Source organism: Zophobas morio, unplaced genomic scaffold, assembly GCF_036711695.1.
Source record: "Zophobas morio isolate AGI-343-1 ecotype UQ-CSIRO unplaced genomic scaffold, CSIRO_AGI_Zmor_V1 ptg000008l, whole genome shotgun sequence".
In the NCBI taxonomy this organism is placed as follows: Eukaryota; Metazoa; Arthropoda; class Insecta; order Coleoptera; family Tenebrionidae; genus Zophobas; species Zophobas morio.
In genome coordinates, this window is record NW_026972113.1 from 7,022,216 (window position 1) to 7,041,603 (window position 19,388).

Below are 19,388 nucleotides of genomic sequence, written 5' to 3' on the forward strand. Positions count from 1 at the left end.
ACTAAATTCTCTTTAACACGAATACGAAATGTAGCGAATATATTTACCATCATAGGAATGTCTATATTTCATATGCAATAATAAATTTTTTTTTGAACTTGAAAATTTGTGACAACAATTAATTATTTTTAAATATTACTTCTCACTCTCAGATTCATTACACAAATCAGAAATCGGAGCAGAAACAATTGAAGACTTTTTGTCCCACTCTGTCTTTAAATCATAGAGGTAAATTTGTATTAACTGCCAAACATGAGAACATTGAGGTGGATATTCTGCAACAATTGCATGAATTATTTTAAAACAAGTGTTTACACTTTTCAAGGCCGATTCAAAAGGATATGTACAGTTATCGATGGAAATATAGTCCTTGAGGTTGTTCAAATCTGGTCCAACAATTTTTATTAGAGGTTGACATAATTGTTTGGTTTCCGCATATTTTCGCTGTCTTCGTTCCAACATCAATTGCATCTCTTCACTGGTTTTCACGTAAATAATGAAACGGTTCGCTATTTCAACTTTAGACGGTTTCCATTTCTTTTTATTTGTCGTAACAATCACTACTGGCATTAGACACGGTAGTGTTAATAAACTTAGAACAGCAGTGGCGTCTAAGCAGAAAATTATTATTAACTGAAATTACAAAGAAATAAATCAATTGGTTTTACCATTCAAAATATTTATGTTTTGATCCGGAAAATGTTGAGTCAGTACGCCTCGGTATTGGGCCAATCGTAATATAATATATTTTTTTTTATGTATTTCGGCAAAAAATATTTCTGATTTTTTGGGATAAAGATAATTGAAATCAATTTCCAGCTAAAAAAAAATACCACCTATAAAAATGTGAACTTACATAATATATTGTTATATTACTTACTAATTGATAACCTAAGGACTTTTCTAAAATTTTATATTCTTGAAAATATTCTTGGATGGTTGTGGTTGTATTCTGGTTATAGCGGGGAATTCTTACACATGTAGTGGTCTTCCATTTAGCCAAAACTTCTGGCCAAGGTTCTATATTATACCTTAACCAACAACAAAAGTCTTCCACGTCATCCTCGTAATCTTGACTACCCATTAAAAAAAAAGCGTAGGAATTATATCTTCAAAAATTAATTACATACGTATTCGCTATTTCTACAGTTTCATGAACTTCAAGGATTGATGATAAATTATTCTAACGCTTCGGAAAAAATAGTGCCCATATCTTCCCAATATAATGAGCAAGAAGTAGGAAATAAGACCTCAGAAAAAATTACCACGATTCATGATTCGAGTACATCATTTCCAACTTCATTTTCGTTGGTGTTAAACAAAGAAAAACAGACATCCAAAAGAGAAGAGCATATACCCAAACCCACTAAAAAAGATGATCCAGGTAAAACATATTCGTTATCTTCATTAAACGAAAAGCCACAGGATGACTTTCAAACTGTAATTTCCAAGAAAAACAAACGGAAATTTATTCGGGGAAAAGCGGAGGCAACCCCAAACTCAGGCTTGAGAGGTGTTCAGCGGAAAGTTTACGTTTACGTAGGAAATTTAATGCTTGACACTGAAGAAAAAGATTTTACCAATTTTCTAAAATCAAAGTTTCCAAATAGAGAATTTTTAATTGAAGCGTTATCCAAACGAGATAATGCCAAAAGTATCTCATTTAAGGTGACATTGGACCAAGAAATTTTTAATGAGTGTCTCAAAGAAGATCTATGGTCAAGTGGAATAATCGTCAAAAAGTTTTATTTTTTAAAGAAGGAGACAGCTACTGCTCACCAAACTTCAAGCGCAACAATGAGTATAACGTAAATTCAAATATTCAGATATCATTTGCCAATAGTGTTTAGGTCTCTGAAATCAGGTTAACTAAGCCATTAAATTTAGAAAAGAGGAAAAATAATTTTACATTGTCTAATTCAAATGATTCTGTTATAAATCTTTTTCAGCTAAACATTCAAAGCCTTAGCAACAAAATTCTTCAAACGAATACATTTCTACAGACTGATCAACCGCTTGATATTCTGTGCATCAATGAGCACTGGTTACAAGAGGATCAGTTAGGTGTCCGTTTATTTGAAAACTATACGTTATTGTCACATTATTGTCGACGCGAACATATACATGGTGGGGTAAGTATATTTGTCCATAACTCTGTTTTACCTTTATGTAAAACTTTAAAAGTCGAAAGATATTGCAAAGAAATTCATGCTGAATTTGCAGCTATTAAATTTAGAAATTTTAACATAATTTCTCTCTACAGATCCACTAAGGGTAGTTTCGACATATTCTTCCTACAATTAGAATTATTATTAACTGAAATGTGTAAAAAAAATGAACTAATTATTATTTCTGGTGACTTTAATACTTACTTTAAGGTCGTTTGATTTAAAAGAACTTATTACTTCCCCAACTAGAGGCAAAAACTGTCTGGACAATATCTTCACAAACTTGTCCGCAGATAAATATTTAGCAACCGCTTACAACCCTGGACTATCTGATCATGCTGGTGTTTGTATTAGTTTTATGACTTCCAAAATAAATACAGTAAAAAGGGAAATAACACATCGTCCTGTAACACAATTAGGTTTATTTAAATTTTATAATCATATGGAACAAGTAAATTGGGACTTTGTAGATAATAATACTTTAAATTGCCAAGAGAAGTCTGACTTTTTACAAAAAAATTGTAAATGCCGTAGAAATTTGTTTCCCTTTAAAAACATTTAGAACCACGAACATAACAAAAATAAAAGGGAGTTGGTTTACGGAACGATTTAGGGTGATGAGCGAAAAGGTTAAATTTTATTGTGAACTTGCTAACCAAAATCAAATCAGTGCAGCTTATCTTAAACATCATAAAAAAGTATACGCAAAAGAATGGGCTAAAGCAAAAAAATCTTACAATGACAATTGTATTAATAATTCTTTGAATAAGCAAAAAGCAATGTGGCAGATTATAGATTCTGAAAGCAAAATAAAGAGTATTGAAAGTACAAACATTATCTCATGTGAAGATTTTAACAATTACTTCATAAATTTGAGTTCAAATTTGCAGAGAATTAAACGCTTGGACAAGATTTCCGATCGTACTTAACTTCAGATTACGATGTAAGTTTCACTTTTAAGGATGTCACTTTTAATGAAGTCCGTGATATAGTTTCAAAAATGAAAAATTCTAAAAGTAAAGATACTGATAATATATGCATTTTAATGTTAAAAACAATTTTAAATCTAATTGTTATTCCAATGCCAAAGGTAAGAAACCATTGTATACAAGAGCATACATTCCCAATACAACTAAACGTAACTAAAGTAGTACCGATTATTAAAAAACAAGGGGATATTAATTCCACAAAAAATTATCTCATTGGTTCCAATATTTGGTAAAATATTTGAAACGATATTGAAAAATCAGTTAAGCGAATTCTTTGAAAGTTTATCACTCTTCAATTATTCACAATTTGGTTTCCGTAATAAGAGATCAACAACTCTAGCTACAAATTCGTTATGCTCGGAGATACTAAGGGCTTTTGAACAAAAACAAAATTCTTTATTAAGTGTATTTGATTTGCAAAAAGCATTTGACACTGTTTGTCATGATATATTATTATACAAGTTAAAATATTATCTTCGTTTTGAAAACAGCTTAAAATTGATCAAATCTTATTTGACTGATAGACAACAATATGTATATTTCAATAATTCAGCATCATCTAAGCAAAAATTAGTTGCAGGAGTGCCGCAGGGGTCAGTGCTTGGGCCATTTTTATTTTTGGTTTACATTAATGATATATCAAATCTAACTTTAGACGGTAAATTTGTTTTATTTGCAGATGATGCTTCAGTTTTAATTTCTGGGAAAGATATTAACAGATTAAATGAAATGTCAAGTGAAGCCGAAACACAAATAAGTAATTGGTTCTCAGCGAACAAATTGTTAGCCAATAAAGACAAAACGCAACATTTACTTTTTTTACTTTCAAGTGAGATTAATAAAAATGACTACTTATTCACTAAAATAAATTGACTGATCCAAATATTTTTTTGAGTCACTGTAAAAGCAAATCCAAAAAATATGAATGCAATGATAAATTACGAAAATATACTGATGATATTTTCCACATTTTAGATAGGATTTATTCGGCAACATCTTGAGATGACGTCTTCGAGTTTTTGGGCTTGATAAACAGATATATTTTGATTGAAAACCTACCATGTCAAACAGTAACTTCAAAACCTCTGCAATATTTCAAAATTCAGTTTTGCAATTCTTAATTCAATCAATAAAATAAACTGACTCAGTGATTAATTTTTTTGAGACACTCCCTATAAGCAAAACTAAAAAATATGAATGGAATGATGCTATGGCCAAAAAATTTGTGATTAATCTTTTATTCAATTCAGTTCGTACTAGGTAAAACCCATAATACTGTTTTATGATACATTTGATACATTTCCTGGCACAAACGGACTGATTTCTGAAAAAGTTATAAAATCAAATTTGGTCTTAGTTTTTTTAACGGTATTATACGGTGTCTGAGCCATATATTGCCATATCCTCATATTGTCAGGCCTAAAAATCGCCTAAATTCTAAACAATTGAATCATATACGGCTTTAAGTTATCTTTATAATGGGCAACTCGTATTCACGTAACAATCGTTTATATATAGCTTTCAGGTTTCAAAATTTAATTTGCCAACAAATTTTAAACCTTAAGATGGCAATATTTGGCTTAGGTACCTTACATAGCCACACACTTTTGATACTAACACTGTATTTTTTTGTGATCTTCACCAACCTTTTTCTTTAAAATTTTGGAGAATTAAAGCAAAATCGGGTAGTATCTTTTCCTTTTAAAAGTAATTTAAAATGTGGTTTGCCAAAATGCATACATAAGTATGTACAATATAAATTGTTCGTTTCCATAACTGTAACAACGAATAAATAACTGTAAATTGTATTAACATCATTTTTAAATGTTGTAATATTATTTTTCAGAAGAAGCGATAGATGATGATACATTCTCAAAAATTAACACAGATTCACAAGATTTCAAAGAACTGATTGGAAAATATGGGGACAGAATTAAATTTAAAGAAGGTTTTAGACAGTTGTACAATAGAATTGACGAAGAAAATGTAATAACAGATAATAACTGCTTAGAAACAATAGTAGTTAAGACAAATGATGCTCCTAGTGATACTTCAGGTAATGTATGGTTTTAAGTGAAAACATGTTTTTATGTACATAATTTTAGTTTACAAAGAGACACAAGAACCCATTCCCAGCACTGATTTCTGATTTGTGTAATGAATCTGAGAGTGAGAAGTAATATTTAAAAATAATGAATTGTTGTCACAAATTTTCAAGTTCAAAAAAAAATTTATTATTGCATATGAAATATAGACATTCCTATATATTCGCTGCATTTCGTATTCGTGTCAAAGAGAATTTAGTTCATACAACTCTTTTTACAAACATCTTTCGAATTTTCACAGAAAAAACTTTCTGAATACTCAGTGGTTGTCTAACAACGTTACAGGTCAGTGTAGTAGTCAAGATACAAATTTTACACTACCTTTATTCCATACAGCTCCCAATAGTGTTGTTTCAAAAACAACAATTTCTGATAATTGTGAACCTTTTAGTAACAGATTATATAATGACAGAATTGCAAATAAGGAAAATCAAATTGAGAGTAGTATTGCGCTTTTTATTTCTCACTTATATAAAAGTAACACAGTGCCCCGTTCAGAAGTGCAAAATATAATCTCTAGTGTTAGAGATTTACTTTCAGAGATAGAACATATTTTAAAAGCAAATTTTGATCCATGCAATATCAAAAATAATGAATCAGAATACATCTCTTCAAGTTTTTCGTATGTTCAAAGTAAATTTAAGTTGTTCAGATCAGAACATATGATATTTAAATATTTAGAAAAACACGACTTATATATTAAACCTGTAGAAATTGTTCTTTCTGAATCACTACAAACTTACTCAGAAAATTTGTGTCCCAAACATGTTAGCATTAAGGAGACAACTGTTTTCATTCCTTTACGGAAGGTTTTAAAACGCGTGTTTGAACTTCCTAATGTTCTAAGTGCAACTTTAGATTATATAAAATCTCTGGATTCTACGAGTCTCTTTGAGAATTTTGTTCAGTGTAATTTATGGCAAGACATCCGTAAATCATTCTCTGGGAAATTAGTTATTCCCTTATTTTTATATTTTGACGATTTTGAATCAGGAAATGTTTTAGGATCACATTCTGGTGTGAACAAATTAGGTGTAGTTTACATCTCGGTGCCATGCTTTCCAAAACAATTTCAGTCTCTTTTGGAAAACATATTTTTTGTTCAGTTGCTTCGATCTAGTGCTCGTCAAGATATAGGAAATAACATATTTCAGGTTGTGATAGATGAATTGAAATATTTAGAAAGCGTAGGAATTGCAATTAATGTAGACGGTATCAATTACCATTTATATTTTTCTCTGGGCTTAATAATTGGCGACAACTTTGGATTAAATTCAATATTAGGTTTCGTTGAAAGTTTTACAGCTAATCGTTGTTGTCGAATCTGTAAAGTAGATAGAGGTAAGATGAAATCTCAGCTGACCGAAGATTCGAACTTATTTCGTAATATTGAAAATTATTCCGCTGATACATCCAGTTGCGACAGTAGCTCATTTGGCATTAAAAGTCCATCCGTTTGGAATCAGTTACGAAATTTTCACGTAATTAGGAATTTTTCAGTAGATATAATGCATGATCTCCTAGAAGGGGTTTGTAAATATGACCTAGAGATAATTTTGAAAAATTATATATATGAAGCAAAATTATTTTCTCTTGAAGCCTTAAATCAAATGATTTTGGCATTTAATCATAAAGCTCGTTGCAATTTACCTATTATTAAGGAGGAGCATTTAAAGAATGGCAACATAAGATTATCAGCTTCGGAAACCTTATATTTCGTGACTCTCTTTGGAATCATGATTGGTCATTTGGTCCCTTCTAATAATATTTATTGGCGATTATATTTATCTCTTCGGAGTATTTTAGATATTGTTTTATCTTCAAAATTTCACACTTTTATTAAACAACCTAATTTCAGAACATCACCAAATCTTATGTTCATTAGGGTACAGTTTAAAACAAAAGCATCACAACATGATTCACTATCCTTTAATTATGCGAATGTCTGGTCCCTTAATAAATCTTTGGTCAAGGAGATTCGAATCAAAGCATAGAACTCTAAAAAATATATCTAATATTTCTTACTCAAAAAAAAATATTTGCTTAACAATTGCAATCCGACACCAACTAAAACTATGCAACAAATTGATATCTAAGGATGGATTTTCCCGATTTATTGAAAAATCTACAATCACAGAATATAACAAAAAAAAAGGATTTATTTATAAATGGACAAAAGTTTATGACAAACTAATAAAACACGGGACTACTTTAATAGTGTATCTCACAGAATCACATCCAGTTTTTGGCAGTGCATGTTCTATTGCTGAAACTGAAGTTGGTATTATAAAGATGACGTTCCAGTTATTTGAAACTTTAGGTTATGATCAGCATTGCATATTATGTTAAATTACAAAATGACATTAAAACAGAGGAACTTCAGGAGATTGATAAGTTACACGTCAATTGTTTATACCATATGTCATACGATGGAAATAGTTTAATTAATATAAATAGTTCTGTCTAAACAGACATAACAACTGAAGTACATATATTCATCATATATATATTATGTAATAGGCTAATAAATATGTTTCTATAATGTTAAGAAGTATTGTTTAATTTTCTTTATATGTTTATGTTTATATTTTCATTTTATATTCAATATACCTATGCTTTCAATAAAATACGAGTTTTTGTTTAATTCGTTCCAAAAGTGCTAATCAATTAATTAATTAATTAATTAATGGTGCAGCAGTAACAACCATAAAATATCGTTCATGATATCATTTATTACAGTTAAAATACATAATTTTTTGTTACGATAATTATTAAATTTTTTTAATAAGACCGTAGAATATGGTTCCAGCAAGTACAACATTTTTGGCTTTTATAACCACAGTTTTGTGGTTAACAGATTTACAATATTTTAAAGTTCTTGTAACCATAAAAATTAACAATAAATTCATGATGTTTGTAACTAAAATAATCATTGTCCTATATATGACCACATTGTAGGAATTGCCGATATTATAATTCGGGGAACCATTTATTTTTTAGTGTGATATAATGTAGCCAACAATAAATAGGGATATAACAACCAAATTCATTTTAACAATCAGGTATGGTTGCAACATTTTTTAGTCTGTAGTACTAAGCCAACCCGAATAATTATAAACCGCGCAAGTAAAGGCGAGTTCAGCGCGTAAAATCCAGCTTTCTCGGCTACACCTCGTACCAAATTAAAGCTCTCTCCCTAAAACAAGCTTCCCTTTAATTTTAACAAAACCTCGCACAAAACCGGCTTTGCCTCCTCTTAAGCGCCCGTGCTATCAATTTCTATAATTTCGTTTTATGTGTGTGGGTTGTCAAGATAAAAAAGCATTTATGAGAATCGCAAGAGCAAGTTTCTTTCTAAAAACTTCCTTTGTTTCCTTAACGGCTCTCTTTCACCTATCGCGAAATATACGTACAAAAGAAGCAGTTTCGTAGTAAACATGTTTTCCCTCGTTTAATTGTGAGTCGGATTATCGCCCCGAACTTTTTCAGTCAGGTACAAAACGAGAGCTTTATGAAAAGCCGGCGATATTGGGCAAAGTCGCCGCACGGTTTTATAAAAGCTGCTACTATATTACTAGCTGTGTCAAAGCTAAATTGCCAGTGAGTTCTCGGATATATGCAGCATTTGTGGCCACCTGGCGGCAGTAAACACCCGCTGCATGTAAACTAGAGGGGCTGAGGCGCGACATGCAGGCGCAATGCGGTATATAAAGTGAGAACGTGTCGATTTGCTAAACGGAGTTTAGCTGATAATCGTGGGAATTGAAGTAAACACTAGGAGTATTTACGAAGTTGGGGCGGAGCGAGAAATCGCAACTGGGTAATTTTTACCGCTCAGTTATATATGACGTAGGTGACCGTTTCCTCCAGGAATTCTTCGATTCGTAAGACCGCAATTGTTGATGTATTATTTTCCAACGGCAGTCAGTAAATTATTTTCCGTTTTCTAGCCTATCCTCACGCAACCCGATCGGAAGCAACAGTTTTACAACCGATAAAATCTCGAATAAATTATTCCCGGTTTATTATCTCCTCTCCCGCAATGTTTGTTTCTCTCCTATTTTCTTTATGTCTAGTCGATTTGCTTCCATCATCTTTCTTCGGGTCGTCGATACGATAGTTACGAGTATAACAGCATCAGAATCAGAATTCGAACCGTCAGCACTAAGAGGATTTCACTTGGCGCCTGAAGTATCATAAAGCTCAAAAGCCAATGAGCAGTCTGCCATTTTAATAAATCCCATTTGAAAATAGTTCCTTTCGGAAAAAATTAATAGTGATAACTCAGTTCGCGTTTCCATAACAGAACAAACTCGTGAATTGTGTGTTTACCATTCTCTCCCAGAACATATCTTGCGAGCTGGCTAATTCCATTAAACCGACACGCAAATATCTTTTATCTCGTCTGGAACATGCAATTAAGCATAGAAAACGAACCATCCTCGTTCCGTGCCCTAGAGACAAAGATTAATCTCCTTTTTAACAAACCTAACATAATGTTTAATTAAAATAAATAGGTAGAGCCTCACGCGAGCTAAAAATGCAACTCACTGTTTTTTCTAGTAAAAGCAAAATTTAATTACACCGTAATGTGTGGAAGGAAAGGTCATGTTCAAATAAACGTGGAGGAGTGTTGTGTGGTTAAATTTCATCTCAGCAGTTGCATTAATTAAACCACAATTTGTACTACGGTACCGGAATTCGTAATTTTTGGTTGGTTTGCGTTTATAGACTGGACATTTTCATAAATAAATATGATTTTATCGGGCAAACGGCCTTTTTTAATTAATTAGAGAAGGCTGAGGGAGGAAAGTGCGCGAAATAATGAAGTCTTTGGAGATTTAAATGGAAATGTACGGACCCGGCGCGAATTTCACTACGCTCAAAGAAATATGATCCGATGTAGCTACCACTAGTACCGGACGTCGCCCACTACACTCCCAATTCGTCACGTGAGAACTTGTTTGATCTACAGACCAGAGCGCGTTGAAGCGAATGTCGACTCTAAGCGTTTAGAAGCGATTTGGTTGGAGGCAATAGATTTTTTTCGGGAAAATGTATTATTGTGTTCTGAATTTTTAAATGTTTTTAGTGACATTTTTATGGTTATTTTCTATATATTTTATGATATTAACACTGAGAAAAAAATGAAATTAATCGAAAATTTGAAAAATCGAAAACCCGAAAAATCGAGAAATCGAAAATCCTGAATTTAAAGAATCGCAAATTGGAAAATCGAAACATCGAAAAATCAAAAATTTAAAAGTCGAAAAATTGGGAAATCGAAAATTTTAAAAGCGGAAAAATAAAAAACCGGTAAAATGGAAAAACTGGGAAACCGAAATAGACCAAAATAACAAATCGAAAAGTCATCAATTGAAAAATTTATAAATCGAAACATTGAAAAATCAAAAAATTTAAAAAATTAAAAAATTGAAAATTTGAAAAAACGGAAAATTGAAAAACAGAAAACCGGGAAGTCGAAAAATCGGAAGGTTTGGAAAATTCGAAAACTCGAAAAATTGAAATTTCGAAGAACTGAAATGAAAAATCGAGAAATCGAAAACTCTGAAACTTTAAAAATTGAAAATGTGAAAAATTGAAAAAGCAAAAAAATCAACACATCGAAAAATTCAGAAGTCAAAAATCGAGGAATCGAAATACTGAAAAATTCCAACACTGAAATATCGAAAAACTGAAAAATGTAAGAAAAACTGCAGAATGGAAAAACTGAAATGTCCAAAAAATAAGAGTAAATTGGGAAATCGAAAAATCAAAAAAGTGAAGTCGAAAAATCGAAAATCTGAAAAATTGAGAAATTTTAAAATCGAAAAATTGAATAATAAAAAATCTGAAAAATCCCAAAGTTGATATTTCGAAAAAATTAAAAATGAAAGAAAAACTGGAGAATGGATAAACAGAAAAATCTCAAAATTGAAATATCCAAAAACAGAAAAATTAAAAAATTGAGAAATCAAAAATTTGAAAAATCGAAGAATTTTAAAAATTCATAATTTGAAAAGACTAAAAATTGAAAAACAGAAAATCTGAAACCGAAAATTCGAAATATTCGAAAAATTGGAAAACTTGAAAAACTGAAATATCGAAGAACTGAAATAAACAATCGAGAAATCGAAAAATCTAAAATTTTAAAATATGAAAAAATTGAAAAATATAAAATTTAAAAATCCAAAAAGTAAAAAATCGACACAACGAAAAATCCAGAAGTCAAAAATCGAAGAGTCGAAAATCGAAATACTGAAAAGTCCCAAAACTGAAATATCGAAAAACTGAAAAATGGAAGAAAAAGTGAAGAATGGAAGAATTGAAAAAGTCCAGAACTGAAATGTCCAAAAACTAATCTAAAAAATTGAAAAATTGGGAAACCGAAAAATCAAAAAAGTGAAGTCGAAAAATCTAAACCTAAAAAAGGATCAAAAAATTGAAAAATCAAAAACTGAGAATTTGGAAGTAAAAATCGAAAAATTGAAAATTGAGAAATTGAAAAATTGAGAAATTGTAAAATCGAAAAATTGAATAATAAAAAATTTGAAAAACCCAAAGCTGAGATTTCGAAAAAATGAAAAAATTAAAGAAAAACTGAAGAATGGATAAACTGAAAAATCTCTAAATTGAATTCTCCAAAAGCTGAGAATTTAAAAAATTGAAGAATTGAGAAATCAAAAACTTGAAAAATCGAAGAATTTTAAAAATTATAATTCAAAAAATTCATAATTTGAAAATACTGAAAATTGAAAAACAAAAAATCTGAAACCGGAAATTCGAAAATTCGAAATATTCGAAAAATTGAAAAACTTGAAAAATTGAAATATCGAAGAACTCAAATAAACAATCGAGAAATCGAAAAATCGAAAATTTTAAAAATCGAAAAAGTAAAAAATCGACAAAACGAAAATCCAGAAGTCAAAAATCGAAGAGTCGAAAAATCGAAATACTAAAAAATCCCAAAACTGAAATATCGAAAAACTGAAAAATAAAAGAAAAACTGAAAAATAAAAGAAAAACTGAAGAATTGAAAAATTCCAGAACTGAAATGTCCAAAAACTAATCTAAAAAATTGAATAATTGGGAAATCGAAAAATCAAAAAAGTGAAGTCGAAAAACTTGAAAAATCGAAAAATTGAAGTATTGAAGAACAGTCTTCGAGAAGTTGTAAAATCGAAAAACTGCGAATTTAGAAGTAAAAATTGAAGAATTGAAAAAATGAGAAACCAAAAAGTCAAAAAAGTGAAGTCGAAAAGTCAAAACCTTAAAAAATTGATAAATTAAAGCATTGTAGAAATAAAAAATCAAAAAACTAAGATTTTATAAAAGTGAAATTGGAAAAATTGCAAAAACCAAATATTTTAAAATAGTAAAATTGGAGAGGAGAAAAACTGGAAAAACGTAAAATTGAAACATTGGAAAATTGAGAAATCAAAAAATTGGAAATGGTGAAATTGAAAAATTGAGAAATTGTAAAATCGGAAAATGAATAATAAATAATCTCAAAATAGAAATATCCAAAAACTGGGAAACTACAAAATTGTAAAATTGAGAAATCGAAAAATCAAAAAATGAATTCGAAAAGTGGAAATTTCAAAACATAGAAAAACTGAAAAATCAAAAACTTGAAAAATCGAAAATTGAGAACTTCGAACTCAAAAATTGAAAAAGTGAAAAATCAAAATATTTAAAAATCGTAAAATTGAACCTAAAAATTGAAAAAACGCAAAGCTGAAAGAACGGAAAATTGAGGAATCAAAAAATTGATTAACAAAAAATCTGAAAAATCCCAAAGCTGACATTTCGAAAAAATGAAAAATGAAAGAATAACTGAAGAATAGGTAAACAGAAAAAAATCTCAAATTTGAAATATTCAAAAACTGAGAAATTAAAAATTTGAAAAATTAAGAAATCGAAAACTTGAAAAATCGAAGAATTTTAAAAATTAAAATTAAAAAAACTGATAATATGAAAATACTAAAAATTGAAAAACAGAAAATCTAAAACCGGAAATTCGAAAAATCGAAACATTTGAAAAACACGAAAACTTGAACTGAAATAAACAATCGAGAAATCGAAAAATTTTAAATTTTAAAAATTAAAGCCTTAAAAATATGAAAAAATTGAAAAATAGAAAAGTTAAAAATCTTAAATTTAAAAATCGAAAAAGTAAAAAAATCGACACAACGAAAAATCCAGACGTCAAAAATCGAAGATTCAAAAAAATGGAAAACTGAAATATCGGAAAATTAAAAATGAAAGATAAACTGAAGAATGGAAAAACTGAAAAATTCCAGAACTGAAATGTCCAAAAACTAAGAATCTAAAAAAAAATTGGGTAATCGAAAAAACAGGAAAGTGAAGTCGAAAAATCTAGACCTAAAAAAGGATCGAAAAATTGAAAAATCAAATAACTGAAAAATCGAAAAATTGAAGGATTGAAGAACAGGAAACTCGGTCAATCTCGAGAAATGGAAAAATCGAAAAACTTAGAATTTAGAAAAGTCAAAAATTGGAAAAAGGTGAAACTGAATCATCGGAAAATTGAGAAGTCGAAAAACTGAAAATTGAGAAATTGTAAAATCGAAATTTAATAATAAATAATCTGAAAAATCTCAACACTGAAATCTCCAAAAACTAAGAAATTAAAAAATTGAAAAATTGAGAAATCAAAAAGTCAAAACAGTAAAGTCGAAAAATTAAAGCCTTAAAAAGGTGAAAAATTGAAAAATCAAAAACATAAAAAATTAAAAAATTGGAACATCGAAGAAATAAAAAATCGAAAAACTGAGAGTTTATAAAAGTCAAATTGGAAAAATTGCAAAAACCAAATATTTAAATATTAGAAAATTGAAGAATTGAAACATCGGGAAATTGAGAAATCGAAAAATTGAAAATCGTGAAATTGAAAAATTTACAAATACTTAAATAAACTGAAGAATCTCAAAATCGAAATATCCAAAAACTGAGAAATAAAAAAATTGAAAAATTGAGAATTCAAAAACTTGAAAAATCGAAGAATTTTAAGATTGAAAATTTAAAAATTGATAATTTGAAAATACCGAAAATTGAATAACAGAAAATCTAAAACCGGAAATTCGAAAAATCGAAACATTGGAAAAATTAGAAAATTTGAGAAACTGAAATATCGAAGAACTGAAATAAACAGTCGAGAAATCCAAAATCTAAAATTTTAAGAATTAAAAACTTGACATACGAAAGAATAGAAAAATATAAAATTTAAAAATCTTTATTTTTCAAAAATTGGAAAAGTAAAAAATCGAAAAAAGAAAAAAAAATCGACACAAGGAAAAATCCAGAAGTCAAAAATGAAAGAAAAACTGACGAATGGAAAAACTGAAAAATTCCAGAACTGAAATTTCCAAAAACTAAGAATCCAGAAAACTGAAAAATTGGGAAATCGAAAAATCAAAAAAGTGAATTCGAAAAATTGAAGAATTGAACAACAGGAAAGTCGATTAATCGAGAATTTTTTTTTTTAAGAAATTGAAAAACCAAAAAATTGAATGATCGGGAAATTGATAAATCGAAAAATTGAAAATTGAGAAATCGAAAAACTGAAAATTGAGAAATTGTAAAATCGTAAAATTTTATAATAAATAATCTGAAGAATCTCAGTGCCGAAATTTCGAAAAATTGAAGAATGAAAGAAAAACTAAAGAATGGAAAAACTGAAAATCTCGAAACTGAAATCTCCAAAAACAAAGAAATTAAAAAATTGAAAAAATGAGAAATCAAAAAGTTTAAACAGTAAAGTCGAAAAATTAAAGCCTTAAAAAATTGAAAAATTGAAAAATCAAAAACCTATATAATTGAAGAAATAAAAAATCGAAAAATTGAGAGTTTAGTCAAATTGGAAAAATTGCAAAAACCAAAAATTTAAATATTAGAAAATTGGAGGATTGAAATATCTAGAAATTCAGAAATCGAAAAATTGAAAATCATGAAATCGAAAAATTGAATAATAAATAAATTGAAGTTCCCAAAACTAAAATATCCAAAAACTGAGAAACTAAAAAACTGAAAAATTGAGAAATCGAAAAATCGAAAAAATAAAGTCGAAAAATCGAAAGCTTAAAAAATAATAAAAATTAAATAATCAAAAATCAAAAAAGTTTAAATTTTGAAGAATTGAAAAACTGGAAAATCGAAACAGTCGAATGTAAAAAAATGGGAAAATCAAAACATGGATTGATTGAAAAATCAAAAAATTGAAGAGAAAAATGGAAAAAACGTAAAACTGAAACATTAGAAAATTGAGAAATCCAAAAATTGGAAATCGCAAAATTGAAAAATTAAGAGATTGTAAAATCCAAAAATTAAATAATAAATAACCGGAAAAATCCCAAAACTGAAATTTTGAAAAATTAAAAAATGAAAGAAAAACTGAACGATGAAAAAAAAATTGTAGAATTGAAGAAATAAAAAATCGAAAAACTAAAAAGTCAAATTTGAGAAGTTGCAAAACCAAATATTTGAAAAATTGTAAAATCGAAACCTTAAAAAATAAAACAATTGAAAAATCAAAAGCCCGAGAAATCGAAAAATTGAAGATTTGAAAAACTGAGAAACCTAAACACTTGGAAGTCAAGAAATGGAAAAGTAAAACATTGTTTAATTGCAAAATCGAAAAATTGGGAGTTTATAAAAGTCAAAAATTGAAAAATCGAAATGTTTAAAAATCGTAAAATTGAAGAGGGGAAAAACTGATAAAACACAAAACTGAAACATTGGAAAATTTTAAAATCCCAAAACTGAATAATTAACTGAAAAATTCCAAAACTAAAATTTCGAAAATTTAAGAATTCGAACTTTGAAACAGCACGAAAAGTAAAAGCCGAAAAATCGAAACATTTCAATGTACTTTTTAAAGAAATCGACTTTGCAGAATCTTTAGTGACACTTCTACAACAGTCAAACATTTTGCTCTTATTTTTAAAATTGATCGTATCATTTTTGTTTATTTCGCTTAGAGTCGACATTGGCCTGAGTGCCCTCTGGTCTGTAGATCAAACAAGTTCTCAGGCGACGAATTCCCTTATTAATTTTTGGAAATGGTCTCGGGTGCTGGGGTTACTCTAGACCTCCTAAACTAACTCCAGGGGTCAATTGACTAAAAAAAAATTACAATTGTAAGTTATATAAAACTATAACCCAGATGAAACTTCCCCCAGAAGTTAGCTAGTTCGATAATTAATAAACCTACTTTTAATAAAGCCGCTACTGTGTTCGCTAGCAATTGACCGTTCGCAGCATGTGCCTGAACAAGTAATTGCGCTCACTACGTGTTCGGTTAAGCGGCTTGAGGGGCGCGCCACTCCCTAAACTTGCGCATTCATTTTTATTTACCGCTTTCGAAAATCACTTAATGATGTTTGAACCGGCGTCAGCTTGAACAAGTTGACTTAATTTAAAAAAAGCTTGTTGTTCTTGCCTGTTGTTTTCTTCCAGCAAACATTTTAGCATGATAATGTAAAACACATTATCAAATTTAGTTCGCCAGTTTCAGAATTCAAAACTAATTGAATAATACATAAACTGGTCTAAAGTAAAAGTTTAAACAAGACTTTCTGAGCAGAATCTCAAAAAGCAGCTTTAATTTAATCAATATTTACGCGTTAATCTCGCCTTAAATTGCCGCTCTAAGTTCACATCTTTGATAAGCAGGGTTCCGAGGGAAAAAAGACCTACCTCCTATCAGTTTTCATCGAAACTTTCTGCATATCTCGGATCTGCTCTCTGTCATAAATTTTAAAAACGGATGATCCATTATTTAGTGACTGCCCCCGAAACAATAAATCTCGCCAACAAGTGGCCACAATTTACATTAAGATAACATTAACAGTTCGGTTTGGGTTTAATTTATGGGTGTGCCTGATGTTAGGTAACCGCTGTGTTGTGGACTTGTACCTATTCGAATATTTGCGGAAACGCTCCAAGAGCCCTCTATGGTTTACATCTTCATCGCATCACTTAATTATTGTTCTCGAGGAGGGATGTTATGAGCGTGAAGGGGTAGAGAGATGCGTTACTAACCACATCCAAGTACCCACATCATCAGATTTGTGCACAGCTTCCTTTACAGATTTGTGTGCGTTGTTAATTAGTTATTTTACAATTTAGGTAAAGCAGCTGCATGAAACGCGCTGAGTTAAGTTTAATGGAAGTGGTGAAGTGCAGCTGAAGCTTGTGCTAAGGATGACAAAAAGATGTGGCGTGAAATATGCTCGACGGAGAGTCATTCGTCTAGTTTACAGTTTAGTTTTTAGAAACGATGTCATTCGTTTAATAAAAAGTCGCAAAGTCTTTGACTCGAGGGGAAGTGTTGGAACGCTATTTATATTTGAGAGTGCGGTCAGCGGTCAACATAGCTGTGATCTGATTTGCTCCTAGGAAAGGAGCTTTTTTAAACATAAAGCCACTCGAACAAAGCATAAAAGCAAATTTTTAATGCTCTACAGACAATGAAACTTATCAATTAACGTCTACCTGACAATGACTTTAGTAGCAGGGACACAGCAACCGGGTTTAGTGGAATATCTTGTGACAAATTTAAGTCAATTTATGCGGATATAATCGGGTAAAAACTTGGCAGGACAAGACTCCGGGTCCAGATTCCATGGTGCGTTATAAAAATTTGAAAAATCGAGAAATTGAGAAGTCAAAAATTGAAAAGTTAAAAATTCAAAAATTGATAAATCGAGAAATTGAAAAATCGGAAGACCGAAACTAACTCTTGATTAATCGAAAATCAAAAAATTTTAAAATTCGAAAAATTGAAAAATTGAGAAATCGAAAGATCAAAAGATTGAGAAATCGAAAAGTGAAGTCGAAAAATTGAGAAACCGAAATATGCCAAAATCGAAAAAACAAAAAGTTAAAAGTTGAAAAATTGGAAAATTGAAAAATTTAAAAGCGGAAAAATACAAAAACGGAAAAATGGAAAAACTGAGAAACCGAAATAAGCCAAAATAAAAAATAAAAAATCGAAAAGTTATAAATTGAAAAATTCATAAATTCAGAAATTGAATAATCAAAATATCGAAACATACACGTCTGGATAAATCGGGAAATCGAAACATTGAAAAATAAAAAGAATAAAAAAATTGAGAATTTGAGAAAACGAAAAATTGATAAACTGAAAACCGGGAAGTCGAAAAATCGAAAGATTAAGAATTCGAAACATTTGTAAAATTGAAATTTCGAAGAACTGAAAAATGAAAGAAAAACTGAAGAATGGAAAAAGTGAAAAATCCCAAAACTGAAATGTCTAAAAAATAAGATTGTAAAAAATTAAAAAATTGGGAAATCGAAAAATCAAAAAAGTGAATTAAAAAATCGAAAACCTGAAAAATCAAAAAATTGAAGAATTGAACAGTCTTCGAGAAATTGAAAAATCGATAAACTGGGGATTTGGAAGTAAAAATTGAAAAATTGAAAAAACGTGAAATTGAAACATCGGAAAATTGAGAAATCGAGGTGAGAAAGAAAACTGAACAACGGAAAAACTGACTGAAATATCCAAAAACTAAGAAATTAAAAAATTGAAAAAAAGAAAAATCAAAAAGTCAAGAAAGTGAAGTCGAAAAGTCAATACCCCAAAAAAATTGAATAATTAAAGAATTGTAAAAATAAAAAATCAAAAAACTGAGATTTTATAAAAGTGAAATTGGAAAAATTGCAAAAACCAAATTTTTAAAAATAGTAATATCGAAGAGGAGAAAAATCGGAAAAACGTAAAATTGAAACATCGGGAAATTAAGAAATCGAAAAATTGAAAATCGTGAAATTGAGAAAATGTAAAATCGAAAAATTGACTAATACTTAAATAAACTGAAGAATCTCAAAATCGAAATATCCAAAAACTGAGAAATTAAAAAATTGAAAAATCGAAGAATTTCAAAAACTAAAATTTAAAAAATTGATAATTTGAAAATACTAAAAATTGAAAAACAGAAAATATAAAACCAGAAATTCGAAAAATCGAAACATTTGAAAAATTCGAAAACTTGAAAAACTGAAATATCGAAGAACTGAAATAAATAGTGAAGAAATCGAAAAATCTAAAATTTTAAAAATTGAAAACCTAAAATATGAAA

At 29.3% G+C, this 19,388-nt stretch overlaps 1 long non-coding RNA gene across 1 annotated transcript; it reads right to left on the reverse strand.

Annotated features, from left to right (window-relative positions):
• Window positions 1-272: 272 nt before the first annotated feature.
• Window positions 273-1,043, reverse strand: LOC135124779 (uncharacterized). Its single transcript, XR_010279834.1, has 3 exons — window positions 881-1,043; window positions 669-819; window positions 273-611 (listed from the first exon to the last, which is right to left on the reverse strand). It is a non-coding gene; the product is annotated as an uncharacterized LOC135124779 (long non-coding RNA).
• Between the last annotated feature and the right edge of the window lie 18,345 nt (window positions 1,044-19,388).